This window comes from Dromiciops gliroides, chromosome 1, assembly GCF_019393635.1.
Source record: "Dromiciops gliroides isolate mDroGli1 chromosome 1, mDroGli1.pri, whole genome shotgun sequence".
NCBI classification, from domain to species: domain Eukaryota; kingdom Metazoa; phylum Chordata; class Mammalia; order Microbiotheria; family Microbiotheriidae; genus Dromiciops; species Dromiciops gliroides.
Window position 1 is genome coordinate 605,258,884 of NC_057861.1, and position 16,604 is coordinate 605,275,487.

General features: G+C 40.2%; 1 protein-coding gene across 1 annotated transcript in view; it reads left to right on the forward strand.

Moving 5' to 3' along the window:
- Window positions 1-16,604, forward strand: part of FRMD3 (FERM domain containing 3) — a 350,587-nt gene that overhangs the window by 35,982 nt on the left and 298,001 nt on the right. The window lies entirely within an intron of this gene.

The window sequence follows — 16,604 nt, forward strand, 5'->3', positions numbered from 1 at the left end:
TAAAATAAAGTTTAGGAAGAGCAGATGGACAAATCAAATTTATGGAGGATATTTGTGGTGATAGAATTATTAAAGTGGTGAGGGATCAATTCTGAAGATAACTGAAGGTGGGCAAAATGCTTGAGGTGGGGATAAAATCTTATACTTCTCTTGATACCAGTCTATATGCCTATGTTGTTCTCTATGTGAAACTTTTTTTGTTGTTTTGTTGTTTTGGTGGGGTAATGAGGGTTAAGTGACTTGCCCAAGGTCACACAGCTAGTGTCAAGTGTCTGAGGTGGGATTTGAACTCAGGTCCTCCTGAATCCAGGGCTGGTGCTTTATTCACTGTGCCACCTAGCTGCCCCTGTGAAACTTTTAAAAGAATCATTTTGCTGCTCCTTGAGGCATCCTTGATGAAAGTAGGCTTCTTGTAAGTTATAGTCTATAATAGACTGCAATTGCAGTCTTGCGATTGACTGAAAGATCTAAAGAATATACAATTCCATTGTAATTCTTATTTTTTGATGAAAAACCACTTAACTTGGTAGAATAAAACACCCCCTTAAAGGTTCTTTTCTAACAGTGTTTACTATCTATACATAAAAATTATTTAAGATTCTTTGAAAGATTTACCAACAGAGATAACCTTCTTATTGTGAGATTTAAAATTGACTATAAGAGCATTAAACTCCCCCTTTTAACTTTTCCCTTATATATCTCCCAGACCAGTAAGAAAAGAAGCCTCTGAGCTTTAATTAGAGAGGGATTAGCCTTTATTGTTTAGACAACAAACAGGTGATACCAAATAGGGAAATAGGAAAGTAGAAATACAAATGAATAGTCTTATATCTAAGCTTAGTCTATATTCTTTTATAAAACTCACTGAATCCCAAAACTGCCTCTCAGGCTGAGAACCAGAGTCAAACGTGTGCCACCACCGAGAACCAGAGCTGATCACCAGAATGTGCCATCACCGCTAAACTCAGAAGCCAGCGTGTGTGAGCCGAGCCACCACTTCCGTTCTACTACTCAGTTTTTAAGTTGGTGTTCCGGAAGTATGGCGTGCTTGGCCACGCTCTCCCGGGCAGCAGCAGGCACACGGCTGTTCGTCACGGTCTCCTCCCCAAAAGGGCAGTCCTTCAAAAACTGGCGGTCCTTCAAAAACTGTTTCAGTAGTATGCATTCAACTCTTAAATTTCAGTTAAAACTTCGATTTTTTACCACATTATCATTGATACCAGGGGAAGGAGATGTATACTTGTTCACCAGGGTTTTGGAAGAAACGAAAGGCAGAGTATAAACTAAGTTGGGAGGGATTTCTTGTGGATGGTCAGATTCTCCAGTGGGACTCCTGTTTGGAGATATCATGCTGTTTGTATAAAGCCACCAGAATATTTCAGTGTCGTGTGTGTGTGTGTGTGTGTGTGTGTGTGTGTGTGTGAGGTAATTGGGATTAAATGACTTTCCTAGGGTCACACAGCTAATAAGTGCCTGAGGCCAGATTTGAAGTTAGGTCTTCCTGACTCGAGGACCAGTGTTCTATCTATTGTACCACCTGTTGCCCCCAGAGTGTCTTAGAAGAGATATGTGACCACTCAAAAGAGTTTAGCTTCACCATCCCTATTGGAAAAACCAAGTAGATGAATGCCTATTTTCTAGCTTTTGTCATGCATCTGAATGGATAGCCATTCATTTTCATGTGTATGTATGTATATACACATATACTTAAACACACACATGTATGTATATGTGTACACACATGTCTTTGACAGGCAGAAGAAATGTACAATGAGTTGAGCCCTAAATTAAAACAGGAAAAGGTGATCAGCCACATTATCTTTGGAAAATTTCAAGGCTCATTTAATAAACTCAAACTTTACCTCAAAACTAAGGCTTAGATTTTTAATACCAATATTCTGTTGGTGGTATTATATAGCAGTGATTCATGAAATACTATATTCTGGGAATATGACACGTAACGCAGTAGTAAACCCATGGGAGGCCATGGACAGGAAACACAGAGGATTGAGTAGTCATGGATGGACTTCGGCCTGCATTGCTGGAGGAATTATCCACATGGGTAAAACCACAGATTCAAGAAACTAAATAAGCGTACTGATTTTCCTTTAATATCTTCTGTAGGACTGAGCCCTAACATAAATCTTTCTCTATGGGCACTTGTAGCAGGTTAGTAAGAAGCATATTAACAGGAAGGAAAAAATAATAAAATATATCTTCACTTATCTTTTATTTTTCTGTGGTAATCACCCTGTCAGTAGAGGTACGTGAAAAGTTTCTCTGGGGTATTTGCAGCAATTCTCTAGCCTGACTGCTCAGTTTAAAACAGACAACTTTGTAGCTACAGTCATTTGTATGTTAAGAAAAATGTGGACAATTATATCTGTGAGAGATTGCAAGTTTCATGGCTTAGCTCTATGCCCTGTGAATCTGTTAACTCTTGTGAAAGACTGAGAATTCTGTTTGCATAAAATTTTCAGAATGTTGTTCTTCTGGCCCCTGAAAAATTAATATAATATCTCATAAATCTAATAAAGGAGTCGTCCTTACCCCTAAGTTTCCTGAAAAAGCAGTAGTTTTTATTAATGTATTTGAAAGAGAAGTCCTGATAGGATTTTAGAATTGAAAGTGACCTTTGGTGTCCTCTGGTCTAACCCTCTCATTTTATAGATGGGAAAACCCAGGCCCTGAGAGATTAAGTAGTCCGGTCACATACCTACTAAGTGGGAGGATGATGGGTTTTGAACTCGGTCTTTGGACTCTAAATCCAGTGTTGTTTCTAGTATATCACAACTCACATGTATGGAAGCTGGGGCTCAGAGATGTTAAGGTTATCTAGCTAGTGATAGAATTTAAATCCAGGTTCTCTGATGTGATGTCTAGCACTTTTTTCTAACAAATCACAAAGCCTTCAGTCTAATTGGAGGACATACTTTATAGTAATAGCTGGCATTTATATAGCACATTAAGTTGTGCAAAATGCTTTATAAACCTTTTCATTCTCAGTAACACCGAGAGGTAGGCACTATTATTACTCTCGTTTTACACGTTTGGAGATGGAGGCAAACAGCTAAGTACACATATAGGCACAGAAAAATGCTTACTGAGTGACTGATTCGGTAAGTGGCCACATTAGCTTACCTAATAAGGAGGATGTCACCAATCCAAGTTGCCTAAAAAGGCAAGTTGTTACCCACACTGCCTACCTTCTCCTGCCACCTCATCCTGGGTATGAATTTCTCTCTTGTAACCTCATGTGACCAAGGACTTGGCCCTATTCTCATTAGCCAGTTTGAGCACCTGTTCACTGGACAAGCCCACTAGCTTCTCTACCCTTTGGCAACACTTGATGGCTTAATATTGCTCTCTCCTGCCCAAGACTTGACCTTGGCTAACCCTAGTCCTCTTGAGCATGCTCCCTTTCACTACCTCCCAGATCAATTCCAAAACGATTACCATTTTCTAATCCCATAAATGCCTCTCTCCTGGAGGCATTGGAATGGTAGCATTGCATAGTGGGTAGAACATAGGTGTGGCACACAGGTATTAAGTGAGAGCTAGAATTTGTAGGAAGGAGAGAGGAAGATATAGATTATACCTTTCTGACTCAAGGTCTTTAAGAGAAGAGGGTTAGGGGCAGCTAGGTGGTGCAGTGTTTAGAGAACTGGCCCTGGATTCAGGAGGACCTGAAATCCAAATCCGACCTCAGACACATGACACTTACTAGCTGTGTGACCTTGGGCAAGTCACTTAACCCTCATTGCCCTGCAAAAAAAAAAAAAAAAGAAGAAGAAGAAGAAGAGGGTTAAAAAAAGGGTTCTGCACCCAGCAAAGTGCAGGTGGGACACGAGTAGGGAGACAGAGAGACAGAGAGACAGAGAAAGAGATCTCTCAGTTTTTCTGTATAGCAGCTGCTGTCTCCCCAGCCTATACTAAAAGAAAGAAGAAATAACCTAGGGGATGCATCCCCATCCAGCTGCTAGAAGAGAGAAGAACTCCGTGTGCTTCCTTAGTTTCTTGTGGAAAGTGACCTCACATTCTTGCCAAGGCACTTGTGGGAGGTAGACACTTGAATTGTTAGATCTATTTCTCTCTCTTTCTTGCTTTGCTCCACAGCCTCTCTGGAGGTTTGGAAGTGTAATTAAATCCTCTCTATTTCAAGCTTAGGCAGATCATCAGACTATGAGATCTTGGAGTGGCAGTCCCCAAAGGACAGATCAATTTGGGATCAAAAGGACCACACCTTTATTCCAACCACAGGCACCCTAGAGTACTTGTCTCTTTCTGGGTCTGTTCTTATAGTGGTAGCTCTGTGGGAAGGATGTTGGTGCCTTCTTCTCAGACTTCATAGTAATCATGATATTTCCTTTGATTTTTTAGCAGCTGGGCTCCCATGAAGTTTTTCTAAGTTCGTTGAATTGTCACTGAGAAGTGTTATTGTTACTTACTTCAGAGTGCTAAGGATCTGTGATCCATAGGTCCATAACCTAATAAGGACTGTTAATATTTATGTAATGCTTTAAGGTTTCCAAAGCACTTTGCATATGTTACATATACCACAAAAAATGCTATGAGGTAAGTGTTATTAACATTGCCATTTTGTAGAGAAGGTAGCCGGGTCTGAGAGCCCAGAGTCACACAGCTTGTAAGTGTCTGAGGCAGGATTTAAACTCAGGCTTCCTCTGGTGAGAAGTTCAGAGCTCTATCTATTATGTCAAATAATCTCTCAAAATTTAAAAAAACCCACACTCATAGAATAATAAATAACTAAAAGGCAGACTTGAGACTTATGTAGTGATTAGAATTAACTGTGGCACCACTGTCAATTCTGTGGGTAGAACTATATTGATCTGATGTGTTACCTTTTTCATATTTTGGGGTATCTTCCCAGTACCATTTATGAAATCTCTTAGCTTCTCCTCTCCTATTGTTGCACCAATTATTCTCCACCACCTCCATGGGGTAACAGCAAGCTAGATGCTCATTCACTGCAATAACCTGAGGCATTCAGTTCCTCAATCTCTCTGGGAATAATTCAGCTTAATCTGTTGAAATCTAGGGATCAGACTTTGGTCAAATCATCAAACATTTATTAAGTCCTTGTTATGTGCTAGACATTGTTGTAACTATTGGGAATATCAATATAAGCAGAAAGACAGTTCTTACCCTCAGGGAGCTTACATTCTAATGGGGAGAGGCAACACATAAAAGGAAATTGAAGAGGGTCGGGGAAGAAGAGATGAAGGGATCTGGGCATGGTAGAGAAAGTTCAGGGAGGCAGGAGTGCAACCTTGGGAGCAATGAAGACATGGTTGGCCGAGGAATCATCCTTAAAAAGGAGGGTCTGGGATGAACCAGCCAATCAGAGGGAGAGGCTACACGGGCAGCCAGTACTTCTCATTTACTATGTGTGTACCCGAGGGCAAGTGAATAAACTTTTCTAAGCCTCAGTTTCCTCATTTGTAAACTAGGGATAAAAACATTTCTTTCCACTTCTGCCTTAAAAGTCCTACTGCAGTGTCTCATCATGGAATGCAAGTGTCTTTGGGTTCTCTAAGGCTATGCCAGCTGGGAAGGTATCTGTTGTCTCTGGACTAGCCTGGCTAAGTTCAGAGAAGCCTCATCAGCAGTTATCTTTGTCTGATTCTTAACCCTCGGCTAGAATGAAAAGTACCAGAAGAAAAAGGACCCCACCTAATCCAAATTTTGTGTCTCTCCCAGCTTTTGGGGCAGTTCCTTAATAAAAATTGGACTGAATTGAATTTGGGTAAGGTCTTACTGTGCTACCCCTGGCAATGCATCATAAAATCCGAGTCTAGATTTTAAGCTTTATATAATACAATTTAATCCATAGGGCTTTACTTGTCAGCTTAAAGTGAAATGTTTTGAGTCCGTGCTTCACTGTCTTTAAATTTGGCTGTTTGACTTGTCCCCATTCCCAGGGTTCTCTGGTGTGTCTTAACTTCCTCCCCTCCCCTTTCCTGAAACTAATGAGAAGATGCTTGTTCATTCCTGTCCCTTGGATTAAGGGAAGGATCCGGGTGATCTCCCTAGAGGACTGAGCCTGGGGTGAGTTAACTCCTCATGTGACCCTGGATTCTTCTGATTACTGAGTTTACATGAGGACAGCTATGATTTCTGAGACCTTGGGTGGGGAGGAGGAGGAATGAAAGAGGACAAGCATTTACTAAGCATCTACTATGTACTGGATGCTGTGCTAAGCTCTTTATGAATGTTATCTCATTTTATCCTTGCAACAGCTCTGGGAAGAAGGTACTGTTATTATACCCCATTTACAGTTGAGGAAACTGAGGCAGACAGAGATTAAAGTGGTTTGTCCAAAGTTACACAGATAGTGTCAGAGACTGGATTTGAACTCAGGTCTTTCTGACTTCAGGCCTAGTGCTCTATCCACTGTGGAGAGGCTCAGGAGTTCTGAGTGAAATTGTGAAATTTTTTCATTTTGTTGCATACTTAAAAAATATTTGACTGCACTTAAGATACTGTTCATGAATTGTCTCAGTGTGATTCAATGTGGTTTGATTCATCAGATGCTCATTCGGAACCTGCTATGTGCAAGGCTGTACTGGGTTATGAGAATGCAAAGGCATGGTACATGGCACATGCCCTCAAGGGATATACAGTCTATTGGAATATATAACACACACTCAAGGTTAAGTAATTACAAAGCAATTTGAAGAAGAAGAGAGTACTAATACCTGAGGGGGATCAGGGAAGGCTTAATTAATTAGGAAGAGGCATTTGAGCTAAGCCTCGAGAAGAGAGGTATCTGAGAGGTCAAACCCAAGGAAGAAGAATGACCATTCAGACATGAGGCATGGCCTGTGGGAAGTCACAGGGATGGGAACTAGAAGGCCAAGCCTGGGGAAAAGCTAGAAGGTTGGCTTGGTTGGGATGCAGAGTTTATAAAGAGGAGCAAAATGAACTGAGATGGGTTAGCTTAGGATGCAGGCACACTGGATGCAGCTTTCAATGGGAAGTTTTGGAGTTTGTACTTTATCCTTGATTGGGGGCTCTTAACTTGGTGTCTGTGAACTTAAAAAAATGTTTTTTAATAACTATATTTCAGTGTAATTGGTTTCCTTTGTAATTCTGTGTATTTCATTTTCTGCCCTTTTTTTTTTTTTTTTTAGTGAGGCAATTGGGGTTAAGTGACTTGCCCAGGGTCACACAGCTAGTAAGTGTTATGTGTCTGAGGCCGGATTTGAACTCAGGTACTCCTGAATCCAGGGCCGGTGCTCTATCCACTGAGCCACCTAGCTGCCCCTCATTTTCTGCCTTTTAAAAACACTATTCTGAGAAGGAGTCTATAGGCTTCATCAGACTAAAAGAAAGGGGGCTAGGACACAGAAGGAATTGAAGTGGAAAGCTATTGGAAGCTTTTGAGCAGGGGAGTTGATCTGATTATAACTGTGCCTTAGAAAGATGTTTTTGTCTTATATTATTGTTGGTTAATTAATATCTTCCCCATTTCAAGCATATTGTTTAATGGTACAAATGACTTTTTACATTAAGTTTATTAGCTTTGTTGCTATGCATGATTTTTAGCCCCTGGGAACCTTGAAGAACAAGCAGTTGCTTCTTCATTGGTCCCTTTATTAGGATGATAAAGTAACTACTGACGCTTCTCAACCATCTTTCTTCTTCTCTTTGTTCTTTTTTTTTTAAATTTGTGGTGCAATGAGGGTTAAGTGACTTGCTCAGGGTCACACAGCTAGTAAGTGTCAAGTGTCTGAGGCCGGATTTGAACTCAGGTCCTCCTGAATTGAGGACTGGTGCTCCATCCACTGTGCCACTTAGCTGCCCCTTTTTTCTTCTCTTTGGATATTTGGTCTGTGACAGAAGCTAGATTTCTTAAAAAAATTTTAAAATTGGTTTTCTTATTTTTTCAATGAACAAATATTTGTTTTGCTCTTCCCTCCTACATGCTCCTCCTGCCCTACCTCCACTAGAAAAAAAATAAAAATAAAACTCCTAACAAATCTTCATAGTCAAGCAAAACAAATTCCCACACTGGTCATGTCCAAAAAGTAAATGCCTCATGCTTCATCATGAATCCATCCTCTCTCTGTCAGGAGAGCATGCTTCATCCTTGGTTTCCTCTAATCATGGTTAGTAATTACATTGGTCATAGTTCTTAGAAATTTTTAAATTGTCTTTACAAGGTTGTTCTTGTAGAAATTGTCCTGGTTCTGTTGCTTTTACTCTACATCCATTTGTACGAGCCTTCTGACGTGATCTCTTTTGATTTCAAAGAGGGAAATGCCACCTCTGGGTATGTTATGGGTTCATAAACTAAGCTGGAAGGGGGTGGATCTCCAAGGTTGTCTAGTCCAACCCTTTGATTTCTACAGATGAATCGATGAGCCAAGAGAGATCAAGTCATGTGCCTGAGGTCAGTAGGAATAGGTAGTAAGTAAGACTTGAACTTTGACCCACTGATCTCAGAGCTGGTGTTTTCCCACTATATCCCTCTGCCTCCCAAAAAGCAGTCATGCTTGTGGGGAAAGAACACATAAGAGATGCCAGATTAACATTCTTGGGGGCTGGGTGGATATTTGGGTTTGTTGGGCTGACTAAATCGTAGATTCTATTTTGTTACTGCAATAACCCAGAGATTCTACCCATGCCATTTTTTGTGGAGAAAAAAGTAGCAATTCTGCCACCATTTAGAGAGAGATATTCAGAGAACATCCCATGATAGCTCCCCTTCTTTTTTTAGTTTGATATTGGTTGATCAATAAGGCAAACTCATGGCATCAAACAAGACTAGTCCTAGGCAGAATCAAGCAGAGGACGTTTTCCTTTGTCAGCCTGTATTTCCTCTTCCAGTCTCCTTGAAGCAGGCCATTCCTACATACCTCCTTCCTCTTTGTTGTTATTGTTTGGTCGTTTCAGTCATATCCAACTCCTTATGACCCCATTTTGGGATTTTCTTGGCAAAGATACTAGAGTGGTTTGCCATTTCCTTCTCCAAGCTCATTTTACAGATGAGGAAACTGAGGCATATAGAATTAAGTCACTTGCCCAGGGTCACACAACCAGTAAGGTCTGAGGCTGGATTTGAACTCAGGTCTTCCTGACTCCAGGCCCAGCACTCTATGCAGTGTACCACTTAGCTCCCCCTTTCCTCTTTACCCAAATGGGTTCCTTTGATTGCCAGAGAGCCCACCACTCTGTGTTCCAGATATGCTTGTTCTCCTTCCTTGGGCGACATCCCATGTGTCCATATCCAATCTTGTCAACATCCTTAACAATCAGAACTTACCCAAACTGAGTCCCATTCCCTTAGGACTTGGACAGATGACTGGCTGGCTGATTCAGTAAACTGATTCCTGTGAAAATATTATGGGAACAGCACCAGCCCTGGATTCAGGAGCACCTCAGTTCAAATCTGGCCTCAGACACTTGACACTTACTAACTGTGTGACCCTGGGCAAGTCACTTAACCCTCATTGCCCCCCCCCAAAGTATTATGGAGGATGATGCTAGCTTCCTTCAAGTCTCAGATAAAGCCTTTCCTAATCCTTAATCTTGGTGCCTTCACTTTGAGACTACCTTCAGTTTATCCTGTTTATATATTATTCATATGTAGTTGTTTTGAATGTAGTTTCCTCCCCCTGTCCCCCTCATTAGACTGTGAATTCCTTGAGAGCAAAGACTGTTTTTCAGCCTTTCCTTCTAGCCCAGTATTTAGTACATTGTCCAGCACATAGTAGGTGCTTAAAAAGTGCTAGTCAATTGACTATCACTTCTCCCAGGAAACACTTTTTTTTTTTTTTTAGTGAGGCAATTGGGGTTAAGTGACTTGCCCAGGGTCACACAGCTAGTAAGTGTTAAGTGTCTGAGGCCGGATTTGAACTCAGGTCCTCCTGAATCTAGGACTGGTGCTTTATCCACTGCACCACCTAGCTGCCCCCGAGTGGAGATTTTATTATTGGGAGTTTCGAGGACTGGAAGGGAGATCTTTTGGGGGCAAAAGACCATTACTATGGGCCTCATTGTCTTATTGTTCTCCCATTTAATAGTATCTACTTGAAGGACAGTTCCTAGAAGCCAGAATCCCATCCTGTTTCATTTCTTGTCTAGAGGGAACAGTGATTTAATGAAAAAACAAAAACAAAAACCAAGCAGCATCAGGCCTCTGAAAGTGCAAAGTGTTAACAGTACTTTGAACTTCAGAATCCTCTGAGAGGGAAAACAGAAAAATCACAATTGTTTCTCTGACAAGCGTGTGGGTATTGGTGCCTTTTGTTCCTTCTTTCCATGGGCCTGCCTGGAATTTTTCTTGTTGGAACATGAAAATGGGAGCTTTCATGGATAGAGGATGGACTCTTACCTACACACAGAATTCCAGGCTCACCTTGTTCTCTACAGCCAATGAATGAAGCTTTTGGTCATCAAGTGCTGCACTTGAAATCTCATGCAATCTTGCCTGGGGAATTCCACTCAAGTGCTTCTGGGATTCTGGAATTCATAGGATCAAAGATTTAAAGTTGGGACTTTAGAGGTCTCCTGGCCCAATCCCTTCATTTTATGGTGTTTATAGTTGGGGGGTGGGTTGGGGAAAGGGGACAGCCTGGAAGAGTAGAGAGAGATCTGGCACTTTCACTCAGAGGGTCTGGGTTCTGATTTTTCCCACCTTTATGATTTTGGGTAAATGACTTGAACTCTCTTGGCCTCAGTTTCCTCATCTGTAAAATGAGGGGATGTAAAATGGCCTCTAAGTTCCCTTGTAGTCCTCAATCTATGATCTGTGATATTATATTGTGAAGCTCTTTTTCGTCAGGACTCTGGTTGAGAGTGGAGCGCGAAATGCTTTCTCCCTTTAATAGATAGATGAATCTAGGCCTTTCTCTCTCTCTTTACCAAATTCTTATTCTCCTTGATATTATATTGTGAAGATGAGTACCAGAGAAGTGAAAGAACTTGCTCAAAGTCATACAGCTAATCAGAATGGAATTCGAACTCAGGTCTTCTGACTCCAAATCCAGGACTCTTTCTACCACACTGTGCAGCCCCCTTAGCTTTCTGTTAACAGACTGAGAATTCCAGGATCCAATGAGGTATAAAAGGAATATGCACAATGAATTTTGACAAAATAATTCAGGCAGTTGAGCATTAAGAATGAACGACACAGCTATCTTAAAATGTGAATGGAAAACTACCCAGTGTCAGGGCTGTGTGTGTCTGTGACCCATGCATTTCAAAAAGCAAGGTTTTTTGGTCCTCTCATTTTGAATTACCTGCCTTTAGTCAAGAGTCAGAGAGGGGACAAGATGTCTGAGGCCACCAAACCAGTTCCTCCTGCCAATGCAGAGTTGTTTTCTGGAATGTTTTTGCCAGTATTTCATGCCCCATCTCCCCCCAATTTTCAAATAACTTACCTGGTGGGTTTTTGCTTATTTCTCAAGGAGATAATTGTGCAGTTGAATTGCTTTCACAGGAAAGAAAATCTCCTTGCTCTAAGGCTTATTCTGACGTCATGTTGGACTCTACCCAAAGCAGTCATCTTGCTCATTTGGGCGAATTTAAAATTCCATGGCATTTCATACAATCATGTTAGCCTTGGTACCTGGGCCAAGTGCCAACTTCAGTAACTGTCACTGTGATGACCTAAATCTCCACTGCCTTTTTATTGGATTTACTGGATATTCTGAAATGGAGAGATGGTGGGAAAGAAAAAAAGGGACCAATATTATCAGACCACCACAATCCTCACCATTTTAGTTAATTAATTACTCTCTTGTTCTTTGCAACTGGTCTAGTTTAATAAAGGTGATTTTTCCATTGCTTTTGAGAAGTAAATAAAGGTTTCCTGGTAGATGTTATATGTTTTCTTCTTTTTGATATTCAGATCAAATTTTCCTTAATTTTACCTCAGTATTTCTTTTTTTTTTGGTTTTGTTTTTGCAGGGCAATGAGGGTTAAGTGACTTGCCCAGGGTCACACAGCTAGTAATTGTCAAGTGTCTGAGGCTGGATTTGAACTCAGGTCCTCCTGAATCCAGGGCTGGTGCTTTATCCACTGTACCACCTAGCTGCCCCTCTACCTCAGTATTTCTAAGTCATTCATTTTTCTACTTTAAGAAATAATCTTCCTTTTAGTCCTGGGGACAGTAGTGTGGTCTACCTTTTTACTTGGTGGGTATCCAACGCGACAGGGTGATGTACCAGCAATAGTAACCCACACCTTGCTCACATCTTCAACCCTAGAGAAAAGCAGGCTGCCACCTTATTAATTAATAAACCAGAAAGGGGAGTGTAGTATGTAATTTGGTCATGCATGCCACTAGCCATGTGGTTTTGTTAGCAGGTGTCATCTAAACCTGCATGGGTTTCCACAAAGACTAAAGGAACCCCACTGCTCAGTAGAGAGCTCTTAGCCTACAAGCTCAGACTGATTGTTCCCACTTTCTATCACCTTGGGCTCTCTTGGCTAGGGGTCAAGTGGGCACACTGACGATAATTCTGCCTTGGTCTGTGGCAGCACTTCTTAACCTTTCTGGGGTTACAGACTCCATTAGCCATCTGTTGACCCCTTCTCAGAATGATGTTTTAAAATCTATAAAATAAAATACATAGAATTAAAAAAGAAATGATTTAAATTGAAATGCGGTTATCAAAATGTTTAAAAAAAACCAAAAAAAACAAGTTCATAGACTGTGCATTAAGAACCTCTGACCTAAGAGTATGGAAAAAAAAAGCCAAGTATTGCTCTAATATATTCAAAATAATGAAAATTTCAATATGGCTTTAATCTCTCTCCTCCTCTTCCCTGCCTCCCCCTTCCCATTTGTCTGAGAAATTTTCTTCTCTGTGTCAGCTACCTCATTTATAAGACTCAGACAATTGACTTTAGTGGTCAGCCATGTGGCTACTAAAATACAGTAAAGTAAAAGTGCTTGTTGATTGAAAAATCAAAATAATTACTGTACTGTGAAACAATTACATTTATTGCAAAGTAACTGACAAGTCTGATCCTCTCCCCCAAATTTCCTCCCAGCTGGTCAGTATATTACAGGAAATATTAAGGGAAGGGCTTATGTGTTTTGGAATTTCCCAGTATCAGCTTTGCAACCAACTGGCAGAACAGGAGGGATGCCTGGGGGTTGGGAATCTCCCTTCTGGCCAGATCTCACCAATGGCTACAGTTTCATAGCAGCTGCCAATGCATTCCAGACCCACTTGTATCTGGTTTGTCTTTACCTCATTGCATTTGTCCCATCTCTGCCCCAGGGTCTCTGCCCTTGTCGAGTCAGGTCTCCAGTATCTATCCCAGCTCTGTCTTTATGTAGTAGCAATGTCTTGGCTGTCACAAACAGTAAGGGAGAACGTTTGTCTACCACATTGATAGTGCCATCTTCTCGACTCTTTAGGTGAGCATTAGTAGGAATGGTAGACCAGCAGTCTGTTTCTCAAATGAAACCCATAAAAATGAGAAGGAAAAAGGGTCAAATTATATACCTAACCACAAAATCTCAAACTTTCTCCTGATCTTTATTTTCTCTTTATATCTCTCCTAAGCCTGCACTTATGCAAGACCACTTTTATTGTCACATGTACTGAGTGTTCTCTGTGGAAGCCTTCAGGGTCCCTCCAGCTCTCAAAGATAAAACCAGTTGCAGACCCTGCTAAAGGACAATCCATTAATTGCATTATGATTGGCCACACTTTTTGTACCCTGTGCCTTCATGGTACTGTTAACATTGAAGCTGTCTGTCAATGACCCCTATTAGAACTGGGAGAATGAGGAAAACACATAGGATCAGAGAATTTGGAGGTGGAAGAGAAACCTAGATTGCTTTAATCCAACACTTCATTTTAGATGACGAAACTGAAGAACAGAGAGGTGAATTGACCTGTTCTTTATAATCTTTTATTTTATTTTTCAGTTAATGAACATTTATTTTCTCTCCCTCCTACTCTACTCTTCCTTCCCTCCCACTTTAGGGGAAAAAAAAGAATAAAATCCTTGAATAAATGTAAATTGACTTGTCTGAGGTGACACAACATTATAGGAGAAGAGCCATTATTTTTGTTTGTTTGTTTGTTTTTTTGTGGGGAAATGAGGGTTGAGTGACTTGTCCAGAGTCACACAGCTAGTATGTGTCAAGTGTCCGAGGCCAGATTCGAACTCAGGTCCTCCTGAATCCAGGGCCAGTGCTTTATCCACTGCACCACCTAGCTGCCCCCACAGAGCCATTATTTAAACTGATGATTCCATATTCAGGGATTTTTTCATGACATCAATCAATCAATAAACATTTATTAAGCTCCTGTTGTATGCTACATACAAAATGTTGAGGATACAAAAAGTGCTGGGAACACAAATAAATATTTTGAAGTAATAAATGCAGGGGATACAAAAAGAGGCAAAAGACAGTCCCCACCCTCATGGAACTCACATTCTAATGTGGGAGAAAACGAGCAAACAGATATATACAGTGGAGTTATAGACAGGATAAAGAGGAATAATTGAGAGGGAGTGTACTAGAATTAAAAGGGATTGGAATGACTTCTTATAGAAGATGGGATTTTAGTTGGGATTTGAATGAAGGCTGGGAAGTCAGTAGGTAGAGTTGAGGAGGGAAAGCATTTTACCCTTGGGGACAGGCAGGGAAAATTCTTGGAGCCTAGAGAAGGGTCCTGTTGTTCAAGCCAAGACCTTTCTCTTCATTGACAGTTTCTCTGCATTCCCCTCTTCTGACCCATACAATTTTATTTCCTACCATCCCAGAAACAAAGGTAAATATATTAAACTTATTATTGTATACTATATTAAAATGAAAACTATGCCTTCTTGTGTAATGGAATTTGAGGTGGTTATTTTTAAACATTTCCTGATTTTTGTACTATGATGGCCCTAAGAAACTTAAATAGAACACTGGGAATTTGAAGGCTATGAAAGGTCATTTATAAGAATTTTGTATTAATGGGGTCTCAGAAACAGTTGTGGGAAAATGAAAAAATGAGGTTTTTTTTGTGATGGGAACTTTTAGCTAGATCCAGGTATTTCCAAATGCTGGAGTGTGGTTATGGTCCTATGGCCATTTTTGGATCTTCCATTACCTTGATCTGCTTCATGGTTTAGAAAGGATATTGATAAGCTGGAACGTATTTAGAGGAAGGCAACCAGTATGGTGAAGAGGTTTGAGTATACACCAAGTGAGAGTCAATGAAAAGAACTGAGATATTTAACCCAAAGAGAAGAAAACTAAGGGAGTGAAGGACACATCATTGGTATCTTATTTTGAGAGTTATCCCCATGGGAGAGGGATAAGACTTGTTCAGTTTGGCTTTAAAGGGCAGAAATAAGAGCAAATGGTAGAAGTTACAAAGAGGTAAACTGAGGTTCGATATAGGGAAGAACTTCCTTACAATTAGAACTGTCTCAAAGTGGAATGTGCTCCTTGGAGTGATAGAAGTTTTCCTTTCCTTGAAGGTCTTTAAATAAAGACAAGTACTATTGAATGAGTTTTTGTTCACTCATTTTTGACCCCACTTGGGGTTTTCTTGGCAGAGATACTGGAGTAGTTTGCCATTTCCTTCTCCAGCTCATTTTACTGATAAGGAAACTGAGGCAAACAGGGTTAAGTGACTTGCCCAGGGTCACACAACTAGTAAGTTTCTGAGGCTGGATTTGAACTCAGGAAGAGGAGTCTTCTTGACTCTAGCCCTGGCACTTTATCCACTGTGGCATCTAGCTACTGGTTGAGTTGTAGTGGGAATACCTTTTCAGGTATGATTAGATTAGATGGTAACAAAATCTCTTCTGATGTAAAAGTTCTACCCTTTTTTGTGATGGCAGTGACTGTAGTGAGATCCTATCTTGTCCTTGGTAAATTTGGCTTTTATTCCATTTTAACATTTGTTTTTACAGTGCTAAATTGCTTTGAGGCTTTTGGGGGCATAAGTGTGATCATAAGTAGAAAGTTACAGTAATATTGTTTGTCAACTGAATAATTTTAATCTTCCTTCTTGACATGTGAGTAGAAATACAAACAGAAAGAATATCACACTGATCCTCCAAGACTGTTCTGAATGGGTTTCTCTGACATCTCAAGAACAAAAGAAATCACAACATATTTATTTTTAAATTTGTAAAATCCTGCTAATGACACAATTTCCAAGGAAATGCATTTTTTTCTACATTTATAACAGTTGTCAAAATGGAAGATGGGAAAAATTCCATGTAACATATGCTTTCTTACTATTACTTTTTTCCTTCCTCAATCTCTTCCTGTCTTTAGTTGAAATCTCATAGGACAATCTTTGTATGGTGAGTTTTGAGTGAGGAAGATTTAGGAGGAAAGGAGATAGATAGATAGATATAGATAGATAGATAGATATAGATAGTGTAGAGTAGATGGAGACATTTACAAGATCATCCTTAGCCATTTCTTTTTTTTAAAATTTTTTATAGAAGTATTTTATTATTTTCCAGTTATGAACAGTATAATTCCATCATTTTAAAGTACAGTGAATCCCCTAAACCTTCCTTAGTAGAGAGAGTTAAGTTCTTTATACCAGTGAAATCACATGTCCAGTCCCTATGCTTATCTTATAGGAAATTATAAAAAT